The sequence below is a fragment of the Eurosta solidaginis genome, chromosome 5 (assembly GCF_040869045.1).
Source record: "Eurosta solidaginis isolate ZX-2024a chromosome 5, ASM4086904v1, whole genome shotgun sequence".
Lineage (NCBI taxonomy): Eukaryota > Metazoa > Arthropoda > Insecta > Diptera > Tephritidae > Eurosta > Eurosta solidaginis.
Genome location: NC_090323.1, coordinates 37857254 through 37873814, shown reverse-complemented (window position 1 = coordinate 37873814; position 16561 = coordinate 37857254). Strand labels below are relative to the sequence as shown.

The 16561-nt window shown below is 40.8% G+C and overlaps 1 pseudogene; it reads right to left on the bottom strand.

The window, feature by feature from the left end:
- Positions 1-119: 119 nt before the first annotated feature.
- On the bottom strand, positions 120-12887 carry LOC137254144 (uncharacterized; annotated as a pseudogene).
- Between the last annotated feature and the right edge of the window lie 3674 nt (positions 12888-16561).

Sequence of the window (16561 nt, the reverse complement as noted above, 5' to 3'; positions counted from 1 at the left end):
ATTGAAAGGTAATTACAAATCCAATATTGTCTAAAGTATATCTATTGAATTGTATTTGTATACAAAGGCCTTAAATGTAGACAATATACAATCACAAGATTAGCTACCTACGCCCAGTTTATAAGTATCTACATATATTATATGTACAAGTATGGAGTATCGATGTAAAATGGTTAGATAGAAATGATATAGATAGATTCAAATGGTCGGGATGCGTTGTATGCTGTTTAGAAATTCCAATTTATTTACATAAATGTTGAGCTTGAGGGACTTTTTGAGATGTTGCTGCACTCCTTTTAATCACACATTCTTATGTTGAATAACAAATTAATCACGTATGTATGAGCACTAGTCGAAAGTTGTTCCAAACGCAGACATAATTCTTGAGCTAAACGTAAATGCGTAGCAGCATTAGCACACGTTGATGGAGCAACAGGGCAAGCGGCATTAACAGCAGATTCCGGGGGATTCAAATGTGTCATTGCCTCTTGATAACTAGGACACACACCATGCCAACGAGCTTTGCCACAGGCATGCGACATGGTGAAATCACGCTTCAACGGTACGTCACACTGTCCATCACAAAGCGGACATGGGCGCTCTAAACTACAGCCACCACATTCACTGCAATCGAGGGAAACATGATCATCAGTCCATGAAACGCCGCAGATGAAGCAGGAGCCCATATGCTAACGCAACTCCTCAATTGTGAGTACATTGTCCACGAAAATTTCCAAAGGACTACCCATTAAATCCCAAAGGACTGCAGATATCAGAGAATTGTGGACCATGTACGCTGGCTAAAGATATTGCTGTTGGAACTTTTATATTTAATGCAATTTAAGCTGACATTTGGAGCTGAACCATTTACTAAGCCCGATGGTGGAGCAACAATGTTATCTGAAGACACCGTCATTCCATTGGTATTAAGAACATTTCCAATATTTGGAGAAATACCACAAACATCGGGATCATCAACATCGAAAAGAACATTATCCTCTCACTCGGTGACTACACTTACATTTGAATAGGAAAAGACCACCTTGCTTACGTGGAGTATTTATCCATGCCAGATGTGTGAAATGACTGTCCGTAGAGCAACCGATCACCTCACAGCCAATATTACGGAACTCAGAGACGCGATCAGAGAAAGCACTAATTTTAGTTGGGCAAACAAATGTGAAGTCCAACGGGTAGAAGAAGAGTACCAGGTATTTTCCTTTGTAATCATTTAAATCGATATCTTTGAATGTGCCTCCAACAACAGCAGTTCCCTTGAAGTGCGGTGCGGGTTTTTTTGTAGCTTAGGCATCTTCAAATTTTCATTCGTTGTGCACTCCTCTGGGTATATGGCATTACCAATTATTTTAGAAAGATTGAATGTACGTCTCCGATCTTTGCCAGTACATTCATCCAGTGCGAAGCTTGCAAGATTGGAATTTAAAGATTGGTCAAGTGTAGTATCACTAATTTTAGCCGATAAATCCAAATCCATTAATTTGCTTAGCACTGCTGTACGGTGAAAAATTTCGCTTTCTGTTGGTAAAAAATTGGGACGTTCTTGAGATACTGGTATCTCTGGCGTGGGTACCTACCTTTTTTCCTTCGAGCTGTACTTCATTTTCTGTCTGCGCAAACGTTCATCATTCCAAATAGCTTCGATATCAGGTTTTGAATGCTCATTGTTGTGATCATAATTTGCAAGCTGGAAACGGTTAAGAATGAAATTGGAGCCAATATCAACTTCAAGTGCACAAATTGATTGCTTTTTCGGAACAATTTGGTGAAGTACTTGCTGCTCCTTCAGCTCGAGAAGGGGATCGCCTACAAGTATATATCACAGAATTAGCAATTAATGTGCATATATGTAGTGTGCGCATCTACGCACCCACCTTTAGTTAGAATGTTGTCGGCGACTTGACAAAATTTCACAATTTCCAATGGTACGTGTATAAAACTCATACCATACAAATTGTAATATCATAAACTGTAGAATGTACGGCACATGTGATTCGTATGGATGAAAATTTTTATTCATAACAGCGCCGTTTTGTAGCAAATTCGCGGCTCGACAAACAAATCGAGGATTAAACATATATATTTACCGTAACTAATTAGGCATCTTCAAATTTGTGATCTGTAATTAAATAAACGAAGAAATCTCGAGTCAAAAGGATTTACTCGTCTACTCAAATGAAAAATTAACAAATGATTGTACTACGGCCACGCGCCGTAGTAAAAAGAATGAAGCAACGGAAAAAAATCTTTCGATTAGTCCCATTTGTTTCAATTCTGAGAAATTTACATTCTATACACGGGTGTGTATGAATGTGCACAATTTTTTTTTTTTTTGTCTTTGCGGCTGGTAAATATCTACCAGTGCATGGACTTTTGTAAAGGCAAAATGTTGGGGCACTGAAAATGGTTGTAGAAGTTTCGTGAAAACGATAACTACGGTTTATATTGGTACCAAAAAAGTCCCAATTTATCGTAAAACAAACAAATCACAAAATAAATCACATCCCAAAACGTCTACCTACCACAACAATTTTCCAAGGTACCAAAATTACTGCCGCCAAATAACCAAGTTCAGCATGTTATCGTTTACGTAAAACTTCTTATTGTCGTTCAAATTATGCAAAAAAAAAAAAAAACTTAGAAAAATAGCGCAGAAAATATTCGCGTACTCAGTCATTATATTTCCCTACTCAAAAATTTATTTCCTGTTTAAGTTCTTCACAAATTTTTCAAAATTTACTGATTTGGTCAGTATCGCCTCCTAATGTTAGTTGGGTGGGCTCTGCAATTCAATACTTTAAAATTATCGCAGTATACGTTTTCAGTGCGAAAATACTGAAATATTGGTAGAATCTAAGTTTTGGTAGCAGAAGTAGTTGAAAATGAAAAATGGGTCAAAAAGGTTGGTCAAACTACCAATGCGGTAAAGTCCGTGCACTGACTGCCCATATACTTATACCAACGTATGTACATATATATGCCGAGTATTAAATGTACATTATATTAGGGATGTATAAAATGATGCAAACGGTTACCGAAGAACCCGTTTCCGAAAAATCGGTACCGGAGCCAAATACCCTTCGGGAACCGTGCCATTTGCTAAAGGCCATCAATTAAACAGGACTACAAGCGTACTTGGGGAAAGGTTGAATAAATAACCGAAAGGTAATACAAAAAGAGAAAAATGATACATTCTACAAATGATTCTCCTCATCCAAAACGAACATTTTTTAAGCCGGAGTCGTTGGTGCCGTATGTCGTATCGCTGTATCCGTATCCCTAACGTAATCAGCTGTTTATCGTTACGACGGTAAACCAAACCCCAATTGGTTGGCTACGATGCGGTTACGACCTTAGCGGCACCAATAATCGATTGCATTGATTCTCATAAGGTTGGTCGAATCAGCTGTTATAAGGTTGCCGATACGGTTACCGATAAAGCACCAATGTCTCCGGCTTTATTTTTTCTTTACATCTTTTAGCACCAACAACACAAATAACAGCGAATCAAAAGAACCCACGCTATACACTTTCTACCCGGTCCGGCACCAGAATGTGCGAACCGAAAAATCGTAAATGCTCATTTTCTGCAGCACTAGTGTGCCCGTGGCCAACTAAAACGCTACCGGGTCACACAAAATAAACAAAATAAGGCACTAAAGACCCAGGCACATAACGTGCGGGGAAAGAGGCCATGCATATAATGCACGCCACATATGAATATTTTTTTTATGCAGCGACAGATGTTTCCCCTTATGCGCGCGCTAATAAAATTTCCCAAATCCCCAATAATACAACTAGGGACCACTCGCCCCCGCATTTTCGAGAATGACTCGACCCAGTCAAACATATTGCATTTCTTTCAGAAAAATGGGTCGCTTTGCCGCTATGCAACGAAGCGCTGCCAAGAACGTCATGCGTTATACGTCGGAATGCCGCGCTTGTTTTAAGCAACATCCCATACGCCTGTGCCCCATCTTTCGGGCCAAAAAACCCGAGGAGCGTCTTTACTTAGCGATCCGCGGGAGCTGCTGTGGAAATTGCTTGGCTCTAGACCACCGCTCGAACGCGTGCCCAAGCCAAGGCCGATGTAAAAAATGCGGCGAAAAACATCACACGATGCTTCACATCTCCTCGATTGATGAAGAGGAACAGCTACTCCACGAAGCCCGCTCCAAACCACGGAGTGTACAAGTTATATGCGTCAGATGCTGGAACGGAGACTGGGCCTCTTCGTCCAGCTCGAATCCACCGAACCGGAGCGGAGACTCGGTCTCTTCGCCCGAACACAACACCAGCAGCCAAATCGTATCCACCGCTTTTTCAGCACGAAAGGAAGCGGCTCCAGCACAACCCATCTACAGTCCAGCGCCATGTTCGTGACGGCCGAGCGGAGACTCGGTCTCTTCGCCGACAAACTAAGGACCCTCAACGAAGACAACCACCGCGCGATCGCAGAGCGGAGACAAGGCCTCTTCGCCTGCAACAACGACATCACACCCATCATCAACCACGAGATCGCAGTCACGGATCAAACTTGCTGCAGCTCACCACCGTGTCCGCCTTCCGGGCAGGGCTCCTAGCCCCGCATTCAGCTGCCACCGCCACCATGATACCAACGGTAGCGATCACACCTACCGCGGTCGTGAAGATTGAAGCTGGGGGGCGGCTACACCTCGTCCGGGCCTTAATTGACGGATGCTCCCCCACCACCGTGATAGCATATGAGCTCGCCCAGGAGCTCCAACTCCCTGCCAGCAACATTGGCGGGCAAGCAGGATGCCTACTACGCATACGAGGAAGACACGGCCAAAATAAACGAATTGCAACCCATGCGGCGGTCGTGTCCAATTTTCGGCGAATGGCCCCCACGACCAGCGTCGACAGCGCCATCGCATCCCCGTACGCACATCTCCGTCTGGCGGATCCACAGTTGTATTCATCCGCCCCGATCCGCCTCGTACTAGGGACAGACGTATATGCCGAAATAATGCTACCAGGGATTCTGCCCACCACGTTTGGCCCTTTGCTGGCTCAGAGTACCATCTTCGGTTGGGTACTCTCGGGCACAACCAAGGCCTAACATGAAAATGTTCGGTAACGACCGAAATCCATGAATTTTTCAACTTTTTTATTTTTATTGAATTTCTGCTGTACACCGTCGCAAGAGGTGTGCATTGTAATTTCGTACAAGGGAAAAATCTTTCTATCCCTCCATTGCCATACCTACGTGTCAAATCATAGCTGAAAGGGAGAACGGCTCTCGCGAAGGGTCAGAGAATGGAAGAAAGGTTTCTTTTTCTTGTGTTCGCCGTTATTAAATTGAAGTGCCATGAATTGCACATTTGTTTCAAATCAGATTTTCCTTTAAATTTGTATACAGAAAATCAGACTACATATTAATACTCACTCGCTGTTCACTATTGTGAACGTTTTATCGAAAATTCGCCACTTGTATGAATTCACAATGGAGGTGTGCGTTTTAAAAGCTTGTATCATTACAATAAGTTATTTTTTATTGAATTTTCTTCATACAAAATTCACAAGCATAGAATTTCCAATGAATTTGTAATAAACGGCAAGAAATATGAACACGTATATCTTCTTACTTCTTTTCGCAATCCCTAGCTCTAGGCAAACCTGGCTCACGCCTTACACCATAACGGGAAAATTGGTGAATGACCGAGGCAGCAGCAACCAAGCTCCCACCCTGCGCAAACCATTTTGCGTGCCGCCAAGCCGGCGGACTGGCCGGCATTATGTTAAGTTAGATATAATTAATTATACGTTTTTTATTTTTTTTCTCTTCTTCACGGTCGGTGATCCTTGGCGGACTGTGATGTTGCGTACCGCAAGGGGGGCGGCATGTTTAGGCCCAATGCCTAACTTTTATCTGATTGACGGCGCCCCTCCCTAACGTTTTAATAATATTTCCAGCCACCCACACTCACGCCGTATTTGTGTGCATGCATGCACATGCATGCGTTTCATACGCATGCACATGTGTGTGCGGGTTGTCAGCACCCATGCACGTATATGTGGGGGTTGTTGTGTGTGTGGCTTTTTTCCCCTCCTTAATGCCAGAGGACTTTTTCGCGGCTTAGCGGTTGTCCTCAACGGGATAACCGGCCTCTTTCTCGATTAACCGCCAAGCAGTTCACATCGCCCAGGATCATCGCCGCCAGCATTTTGTACGTTAAGGTAACATTATACCTATTGTATATTTTTCTTTTCACTTTGGAATTAAACATTATTTTATAACGAGGAATTCCTCTTTTGCGTTCTTCTTTATTTATTCCGAGTGACCCATCCATTCTGAGATCGACCCGTGTGCGCCTACCCACTGCCGGTTTCAGACGCACCCAGGCCGAGCACATACAGTTAATTTTATTTTGATGTTGTTGTTGTTGTTTATGCGTTTGTTGCACGTACAACACACAAAGCATATTAGTCTCAAGCAAATAAAAAAAAAAACGAGTTACAAAACTGAAATTGCGAAAAGCGTAGTTAAATAAAAAATATCTGCTGTTAAGTGCAAACATATATTAACCGATATCGCACGATCGAATAGTTCCACTACGCATACCCAAAAAACTAATTTTCGAGCCTGCGAAATTTAATTTTTTTGACTTTTTTTCGACTTTGATTTTTAAGGGGTTTTTCATGTAAACTTTTCATGTATGCCCTGTCCGACCCAAAAATGTCCGCTAAAAACGTTGCAAAATATTTTTTTTTTACAAAAAACTGTTATCGACAACGTTTACGTTTATACATATGAAAACTTTTTTAGTAGGTCATTAAAAAACCTTAGAAAGCAAAGTCGAAAAAAGTAAAAAAAAAATGAAATTTCGCAGGCTCGAAAATTAGTTTTTTGGGTATGCGTAGTGGAACTTTTTTCCCAAATCTTATCGAAAAATAGATGGCGCAATCTCGGTTAACTTTCGTCCATACAAATCGACCCACCCTAATGTACATCCTTATTTATAAACATGCACTAGTTGAACTTTTTATGCTGTATACACTAACAATAAGTCAGCACGACAATAAAAACTTAATTAAAATCACAAGAAGAAATGGCACCAAACAAATGACAAAGCAAAAGCAAAGTACAATGAATTTCGCTAAATGAAAGAATAATAGCAAAAAAACAAAAAACATCGCGAGCAGACTTAAGTCAAATGTGAAAAAGAAAATGTGTGGTACTTGCAACACTATTAATAACAGTTGTTGACTGTTTGTGCAATTTTATTTTTTAGTTGGTAAGTACGTGTTTCTGAGATTACAGAAAAATAATGTCGGAATAATACCAGTGGTCGTGAAAAAAATCTTTGAAAAAAACAAAAAAATATGCACACTAACGAGTTAATTATGGTTAGATGGGAAAAAACTCGCCAGAAATAAAAAAAAAAGATATATGAGTATTGGGTTGGGTCAATTTGTATGGACGAAAGTTAACCGATATCGCGCTATCGATTTTTCGATAGGATTTGGGCTCAGGAAATAAAGTTCCACTACGCATACCCAAAAAAAATAATTTTCGAACCTACAAAAAAAACTAGCGAAAGGGTAAATTTTTCGACCAAAACACTCCCCAAAAAATATATTTAAGCTATTCCATAGATTTTATCGCGGGCTTGGCGACTAAATCAAAAAAAAACCTTAACGGATATTTGTCAAAAAAGATCCCAAAAGGCTCGAAAAGGTTCGTAAAGGTTCGGTGTTAGCAACAGGCCAAATACATAAAATTGGATCTCTATCATAAACAGCGATGGGCACCACTACATTTACACGGTTACCAAATTGAGAATGTGTTAGTATACACGAACGCGTAGCGAGCACGAAAGCAAAATCAATTATTTATTTAGTTTGATTTCAATGCTTGAACAGTGAACACGTCCCACATGTACTCTTTGGTACTCTATTTTAAGCGCGCGTGCGACACTTCCTGACCGTACGACCATCAAAATCAAACTAAAAAAGCTGTCGTCATGGCGGAACGATACAAGGTGGCAGCATGGTGACATACCTACACACATAAATAAGAATTCCATGTACTTTGTTTTTGAAAATTCGATGGACAAATGTCAAAATCGTACTGCGCCGGAAGTTGATGTATCAAATCAAATAAAAAAAGGTTATAATCAGCTGTTCGATGCGGCCACCTTGTATCGTTCCGCCATGGCTGTCGTTGATTTTCACGAAGTAGCCATTGTGTTATCGCTTATCGTATACATATATGGTCGTTTACAAGCCAACCTAATAAAACCGCACTGCGTTTTTTCAGCGCACGCAAACAACCGGCGTTTTTTGCCCTAACCCAAATAAGTATGCGTTGCGACAATGTGAAGCATGTGTGCAAACGTCAAATCTAAATATCACGCAGAACAAAAATTGGAAATCGAGTTAAGTTTTCACGCAGCAAATTCAATTTGAGTTGCTCTCATACAAGTTGTATGTGCATGAAACATTTTTGACAGAAAATGACTTGCGTGCGTTTATATTAGGTTGGCTTGTTAGCGGGAGCTAAGCTCATGCCCGCCCCGGATCATAAAGTTAAAGTTAAAGTGAAAGTTAAAGTTAAAGTTAAAGTTAAGGTTAAAGTTAAAGTTAAAGTTAAAGTTAAAGTTAAAGTTAAGGTTAAAGTTAAAGTTAAAGTTAAAGTTAAAGTTAAATTTATAGTTAAAGTTAAAGTTAAAGTTAAGGTTAAAGTTAAAGTTAAAGTTTTTTTTTTTTTTTTTTTTTTGTTGTGTTTCGTGGAAGGAGGAAATGCTTTATGCACTGACCGGGATATTTAAGCCTCACTGCGAGACTCTCCGAGTGTCGGACTCCCTTCTTCCATGAAGGCCTACCCACTAAAACCTAACCTCCCACGGCCCGCGCAAATCCCCGTACCTGGGACCGGTTTAGCATTCCTTCGGGTACGGGTGCGCGCTACGTGAGCTCTATGGCTACTCTCACGCTAATGGGCTAGGCATCCGTCTTCTCGTTTACTGGTAAGTATATGCCTCACATATGTGCTGACCGTATCCGATCTGTCTCTTCGACAGGTCATGTTATTAAGACACTGTCCGGGGATAGGTCGCCAAGTACCTCTTCTACCCTCCTTCGCTGATGGGAGAAGTGCCTGCAGGCAGCTCGGGCTATCAACCTTACCCATTCTGTGTACGTATTTATGGAAGTAACCGTGTCCCGTTAGAAACTGGGTCAGGTAAAAGTCTACCTCTCCGTGCGGTCGCTTCAACCATGGATTCAGTTCAGGGATTAGTTCCCTAGTCCACTTTCCTACGATGCTGTTGCTCCACTGATCTTGCTAGCGTCGGATCGATTCTTCTCGCGCCTGCATGGCAACAGCAGCTCTACTTGCTTGCGATCCGTTGTCATTTATTGTTTTTCTTTCCTCAACGAGAAGATATATCGGTATGGTTCCCGCAACGACCAGGACAGCTTCAGCTGATACCATGCGGTAAGCCGAAGATATTCGCAGCGCCCTTCTGCGTTGGACCGAGGTGAGGGCGACTCGGTTCTTCCGGTATATCATTGCGTTCGCCCAGATTTCTGCACCATATAAGAGTATAGAATCCGAGGCTGATGTAAGCAACTTCCTTGTGCATGGCTTTGGGCCACCTGTATTTGCCATTAATCTACTCAACTGCGCTATTATGCGCGCAGCTCTTTCGCAGGCCCCTCGTATGTGATCCGAGAAGTTGAGTTTGCTGTCTAACCTCACTCCCAGATATTTCGTTGAAGCGAGTGTTTCTATTGGCTGGTCCCCAACCATCATGTTCCTGGTAGTGGGAATACGTCTCTTTGTGAGGATGACGATCTCCGTTTTGGCTGTTGCTAATTGGAGACCGCGCTCAGCCATCCACCTATTTACATTACGCATGACCTGGTTTAATTTTAGCTGCGCCAGCTCGCAGCTTGGTGCTGTTATCACAGCTGCCACGTCGTCTGCAAAGGCAACGAGGAAGGTGCTTTTTGGCATGTCTAATCGAAGAAGACTGTCGTAAGTTATATTCCAGAGATCGGAACCTAGTACCGAACTCTGGGCTGCTCCACCTGTTATTTTTACCTTTTTTTGACCGTGAGTACTTTCACATATTAGATACCTCTCTCTTAGGTAGTCCCTTAAAATTTCTAACAAATATTGCGGTACTTTGAAAGTGCTCTCTAGTGCCTCAAACATGTCCTCCCACCTAGCTGAGTTAAAAGCGTTTTTGACGTCCAGCGTGACCAGCAACACTATAGGTCTTGCTCTGTGGCACGCTGTCTCGGCTTTATTGACTGCGTCTATAACTTCTGCTATGGCATCGATTGTGGAGTGCCCCCTCCGAAAACCATGCTGTCTGGGCGACAGTCCTCCGGCGTCCTGTAACGCTCTGGTGAAGCGTTGCTTCAGGAGACTCTCCATCAATTTTCCTGCTGTGTCCAACATACATAGGGGACGGCAGGATGATGGAGAGTTGGGATCTCCTTTCCCTTTTGGAATGAGAACCAGTCGTGCTGTCTTCCATATGGTGGGGAAAGTTCTTTCTTCGAGACATTTGTTGTACATGTGCAACACAAGTTCTGGGCAGTTATTTGCAGCTAGTCTTATTGCACCGCGGGATTCCGTCGGGCCCAGATTCTTTCCTAGGTTTCATAGTTCGCACGGCAGTTTTAACCTCTTCTTCTTGGAATGGTTCCACGTTGCGATCTTCATTGGTAACGTACCCTCCCTCCCTAGGCAGCTGGGTGGGAAACAGGCGATCCACAATGTTCCTTATTTGGTTCTCGTCCATCAGCTGGTTTGTCGGACGGAACTTCTTCATTACTATCTTATATCCCTGCCCCCAGGGGTCTCGATACACTTCCTCGCAAAGCGCTTTCCATCACTTAAGCTTGCTTTGCTTAATGGCAGCACTAAGAGCTTTCTTCGCTCCTTTGTACGCTTCCGACTTTTCTAGAGCCTCAGGCCTGCCGCGCGCGCGAGTTGCTAGCCTTCGCATACTGTGGCATATTTTCCGCAGCTCCGCGATTTCGCTATTCCACCAGTATACCTGCTTTTAACCCCTCCACACTCCCCTCCGTGGCATAGAGAGGTTGCAAGCGTGGCGAAGACAGCTCATTATCTTTTCAACCGTCTCTTCCGTCGGACTGGAATTGTTGATTATCCGTCGGGCATCCCCCAGTACTGATGCGGAGAACGTGGCAGAGTCGACCTTGGATGCGTCCCATGCTTTTGTTCTACGTGGCCTGTTCGGAATCTGCCTCTGACCGGGATCGTTTAGGTGGAAAGTGATGTAGTTATGATCGCTGCCAGTCAGATCCTCTATGACCCTCCATCCAGCAGCGGTCAGCAGCAGGCTTTCTGACACTAGCGTTACATCGGGGATCACGTATCTAAAGCCTGGCCGTCGGTATGTAGGGGTCGTACCAGTGTTAAGCACGTTCAAACCGAGCCTGGCTGCCATCTCAAGGACTAACCTTCCACGGGTGTTAGTCTGCGGCATTCCCCATTCGACGGCTCTTGCGTTAAAGTCTCCCGCCACAACCAGGTTACTAGTTAAGTCCCTCAGGTCGTCTTCAATAAGTTCAAGCTTGTCCCTGAACGTTTGAATGGGATCATTCAGGGACAAGTAGCAGCTAACTATTGTGGTATTATTCGTAATTAGGCGGACGTAGCCTTGTCCGGCAACACGGTTCACAATATTGGGGTTTGCATCTGTCATCCAGATTGCGGGGGTGCCGGTGTTGTCTATATGCCAATCATTTCGAGCTCTATAGGGTTCGCTGATGATAATGCAGTTAGATTTATGGTCTAAGACCAACTGCTGTAGTAGCTCATCAGCAAGTCTGCTCCGGTTTAGGTTGCCTTGGATAAAACTAATCACTATTGAATTGAGACTTTGGCCTTTGCAAAAGCGAGTGCCGCCCTGAAAATGCTGCATGCTCCAGATCCAGGGACATAATCGAGCTTCTGTGTATTACACAGGTAACATTTTGGGGCTGCGGTACAGGCCAAAGCTTTGTGGCCGCTTTGCCCACACTTCCAGCAGGCGTTACTCCTGTCTGGACCCTTGCATTCAGCCTTCCGGTGTCCGTAGCCGAGACACCTAAACCAGCGTTGTACTTCTGATCGCTGTCTGATTCGACACTGTATCCATCCGATGGGAATTTTACCTTTTTGAGTAGGGCGTTGCCAATATTCTCGTCCATTTCGACGACCGCCATTTTCTGTTCTCTTTGGTTTGCTGCGAACACAGAGACACGGAGAGGTCTAGTGATTTCTTCTTTTCCGACCTCCCTCCTTATTGCGTCTTGGATTTCTGTTTCAGTTGTGAGACAGTCCATGCCAAGTACTTCCAACTTCATCCGCTTGGAAAGCTGTTGTGCTTCACCGACCTCTCCTACTGCACTACCTATAGCTGCTCTGAAGGCCGTCTGGTCACTGCAGTGCGCCGTTTCAATCAGTACGTTACCAGATTTGGTTTTTGGTACTGACCGTACCACCGTACCTGTGTCATTAGGGCGGAGCTGGCCGCTAGTACCTGGGCATAGCTTTTGCCTTCCACAGGTTTTACCACAAAAGTTGCTGCTTGTCTCCTCTTTCTCGCCCGTTTTTGAGCTTTAGTAGCTTGGGCGGGGGTTGCCTGCTTGCCTGGCTGGGCCCGCTGTTTCAGTCTCCGGCGCGCTACATTGGACCAAGACTCACCTTGTGAAAGCGTATTTGTTCTTTCATCTCGTTTCTTTTTGGATTCCAAGTCCTCTGAGTAGGAATCTGAGCTCGTTCGTGCCCTCTTGCTTTTTCGGCCCGATTCTCTGCTCTCATCTACCTTTTGGGCCCTTAACGATCCCATGCAGCTTAACGCTTCCTCGAGAAGAGCCATACCGGTTTTTATGTCCCTGGACACGGTCTTTTGCTTGAGAGCGGTTTCCTGCATCTCGCGCAGCACTGATACCGCGTACTCCAGCAGTTCGTCTTGGCTCTTCCCTTCGAGGCTTGTGTATGAGAGTGAGCCTCTTGGCGGAGTCGCACGTTTCTCCTTCCCAACAGCGCGCTGTGCAACGACACTGGGTGAGCTGACCGACGCTTTTTCCCTTGCAGTAGCAGGTGTTGACTGGCTGGGGTTGTCGCGCAGCTGTGCTTTCGCGGCCTTTGTCTTTTCCGCCGATTCGGTGCCTTGTGTGGGCATTACCGACAAGGTCGCTTTAGCGGGGGTTGTTAAGGTTAAAGTTAAAGTTAAAGTTAAAGTCAAAGTCAAAGTTAAAGTTAGAGTTAAGGTTAAAGTTAAAGTTAAAGTTAAAGTTAAAGTTAAAGTGAATGTTAAAGTTAAAGCGAAAGTTAAAGTTAAAAATAAAGTTAAAGTTAAAGTTAAAGTGAAAGTTAAAGTTAAAGTTAAAGTTAAATTTAAAGTTAAAGTTAAAGTTAAAGTTAAAGTTAAAGTTAAAGTTAAAGTTAAAGTTAAAGTTAAGGTTCAAGTTAAAGTTAAAGTTAAAGTTAAAGTCAAAGTTAAAGTTAAAGTTAAAGTTAAGGTTAAAGTTAAAGTTAAAGTTGAAGATAAAGTTAAAGTTAAAGGTAAAGTTGAAGTTAAAGTTAAAGTTAAAGTTACAGCTAAAGTGAATGTTAAAGTTAAAGTTAAAGCGAAAGTTAAAATTAAAAATAAGTTTGTAAGTTGTCGAGCTCGAGGCCATACAATATTAAATAACAAACAAAGAAAACTTTTTATTTGTATATTTATATATTGTCGTTTTTTTATTTATCGCTATTTCGACTTCAATTAGAAGTCATCTTCAGGAATCGTTGGATGTACCAGATCGAATGGTACATCCAAAGATCTGGTACATCCAACGATTCCTGAAGATGACTTCTAATTGAAGTCGAAATATCGATAAATAAAAAAAACGACAATATATAAATATACAAATAAAAAGTTTTCTTTGTTTGTTATTTAATATTGTATGGCCTCGAGCTCGACTATTTACAAACAATTAAAAATAAGTTAAAGTTAAAGTTGAAGTTAAAGTTGAATTTAAAGTTAAAGTTAAAGTTGAAGTTGAAGTTAAAGTTGAAGTTGAAGTTGAAGTTGAAGTTAAAGTTAAAGTTAAATTTAAAATTAAAGTTAAAGTTAAAGTTAAAGTTAAATTGAATGTTAAAGTTAAAGCGAAAGTTAAAGTTAAAAATAAAGTTAAAGTTAAAATGAAAGTTAAAGTTAAAGTCAAAGTTAAAGTTAAAGTTAAGGTTAAAGTTAAAGTTAGAGTTAAAGTTAAAGTTAAAGTTAAAGTTAAAGTTCAAGTTAATTTAAAGTTAAAGTTAAAGTGAATTTTAAAGTTAAAGTTAAAAATAAAGTTAAAGTTAAAGTGAATGCTAAAGTTAAAGTAAAAGTTAAAGTTAAAGTTAAAAATAAAGTTAAAGTTAAAGTTAAAGTGAAAGTTAAATATTAACTTCTCAGTTATTCAATATAAGTAAAAAATTTGTTTTCTTATCGGTCACCACGCTTAAAAAGGTTAACTTGAATTAATATCAAAGACAAAACTTGAATTAATATCAAAGAAAACAAAATGTTGCATAAATATTATAATTGCATAAGTTGATAATATGCAATAGCTTTACCGCGGCAGTCCCCGAGTGCCACACGTCCTTTTGTTTTTTTTTTTCAAAAAACTGTTGTAATAACGTTGGCGATAACAGTGTTTTGAAAAACAAAAAAAAAATTTTTTTGGGTTTTGGGGAGTGTAGAGATCAAAAAGTTGTTATATATCTTCCAAATAAAATGAATAATTTAATAAAACTTATTTATGGGAACAATAATGTAATTATCTTGTTATGTAACCGTAGTCCAACAGTCGTGAAGGAGCTTGCATCGCTTGTTTGCGGCTGCGGCGTGTGCACTCGCACGTATGTTGGAGCTTCAGTCTGGGGGGGGGTTCCATAAACGCAACCACAAACCAAACTACCTTCAATTCGGTTTTGGCCCTAACAAGATGAATCATATTTTGCACACTATCAACTAACAAAGTGAAACCATCTAAAGACCAGTACTTACTTCTTCACCCACCACTACGATTCCTTACCCTTCTTGGCAGCGCAACTATGAATGTTTTGGCTGCTCTTCACCCTCCCTACCATGGCTCTGTTGTTGTGGTTGGAGCCCCAAAGCTCCCACACTACCCTTCGAGAAATAACCAAAGATTACGATTACATAGTCATATTATATTAATCTTTATTACAATTCAGGCCATTATAACTATCTATAAGTAAAGTTGAAATAAGAAAAAAAACTTTAAGTAACAAATCCTTATGAAAGTAGATAATTACTAACAATATTTTTTTGTGGGTTAAATTTTCTAAAGATCCTGACCTACCTCAAAAGCTGATCTTACTCGCGGTCCTTGACCTACATTTTAAATAAAATTCTTTACATATATTTACGAATGAGAATGACAGTTAAAAAAAACTTGGTTGAGAACTTATAGAGTTAAAATAAGGAATTGAGACGACTCATTTGTCTATATGTACATATGTATGTTCGTATATATATACTTTCATTGGTCTTATTCCGAATTGTACACACAAAAATACATATGCCACTTTAAGCAAAAAAAATGTAGTCAGAAAATATTTAAACGCATGTTAAATTAAGGTATGTTACATTAATCAAACTTACATCATGATTATTTTTTTTCTTTGTGCAAATCCATCAAACCGTCGAAGGCCTCCTCGCTATGGTTGTTCTTGTTCTTCGCTTTCCGCAGCTATATAAACTTTATTAAATTAAGTACATATGTATACATATATTTATATAAGCATATGTGCATTTATAATTTATATATACATATTACATATGCTGTTTTTGCAAACGAGCGATCGGATTAGATAGCAAAAACAAACAAAAACGTGTGCTTGAAAGCAAACACCAACAATTGTATACATTTAGAAAAGGAAGGTTTAGATTTCTCTCATGGAATGTATGTTTTCTTTAATATTTCTTTCGTTTGTAACTTTTCTTGTTTTTGTTGTTAAAATTTATGAATTAAAATCATTGAGCGCGGGAATAGTAAGACACACTATAGGCGTTGAGTGAGGTTAGGGGGGGTGGTTAACATGTGGTCTCACCACATGACCAAGTAATCAGGATGAAATACATTATTTCTAATTTTTAAACTATTTTACACATGACAATCCAATTTCGAATGCATGCATAGCATTATGACTATGCTAATTTCACAGTTCAACTTCAATTTTTAATTATTTTCTTTTCCCATAAAACCTATTTATTTTTGTCCTTTGGAAAATTTTTTTTCTAAGTTGCTAATAATTTACATGCATTAGCTTTTTTCTCGTCCATTTGCAAGTTGAGATATATATATGTATTCTTAAGTAAATATATATGTCAAATCTTGCATTGAAATAGTTATGTATAATCACATAATTAATAAAAATGTTCTTTCAAATAGGTATTAAAATCTTAAGATTATGGCTTATCTTGAGATCCAGTATTTGATTTCCTTTGCTTTAAATGGTTCCCAGATCCATTTGGCAGAGGACAAATGAAATTCGGAA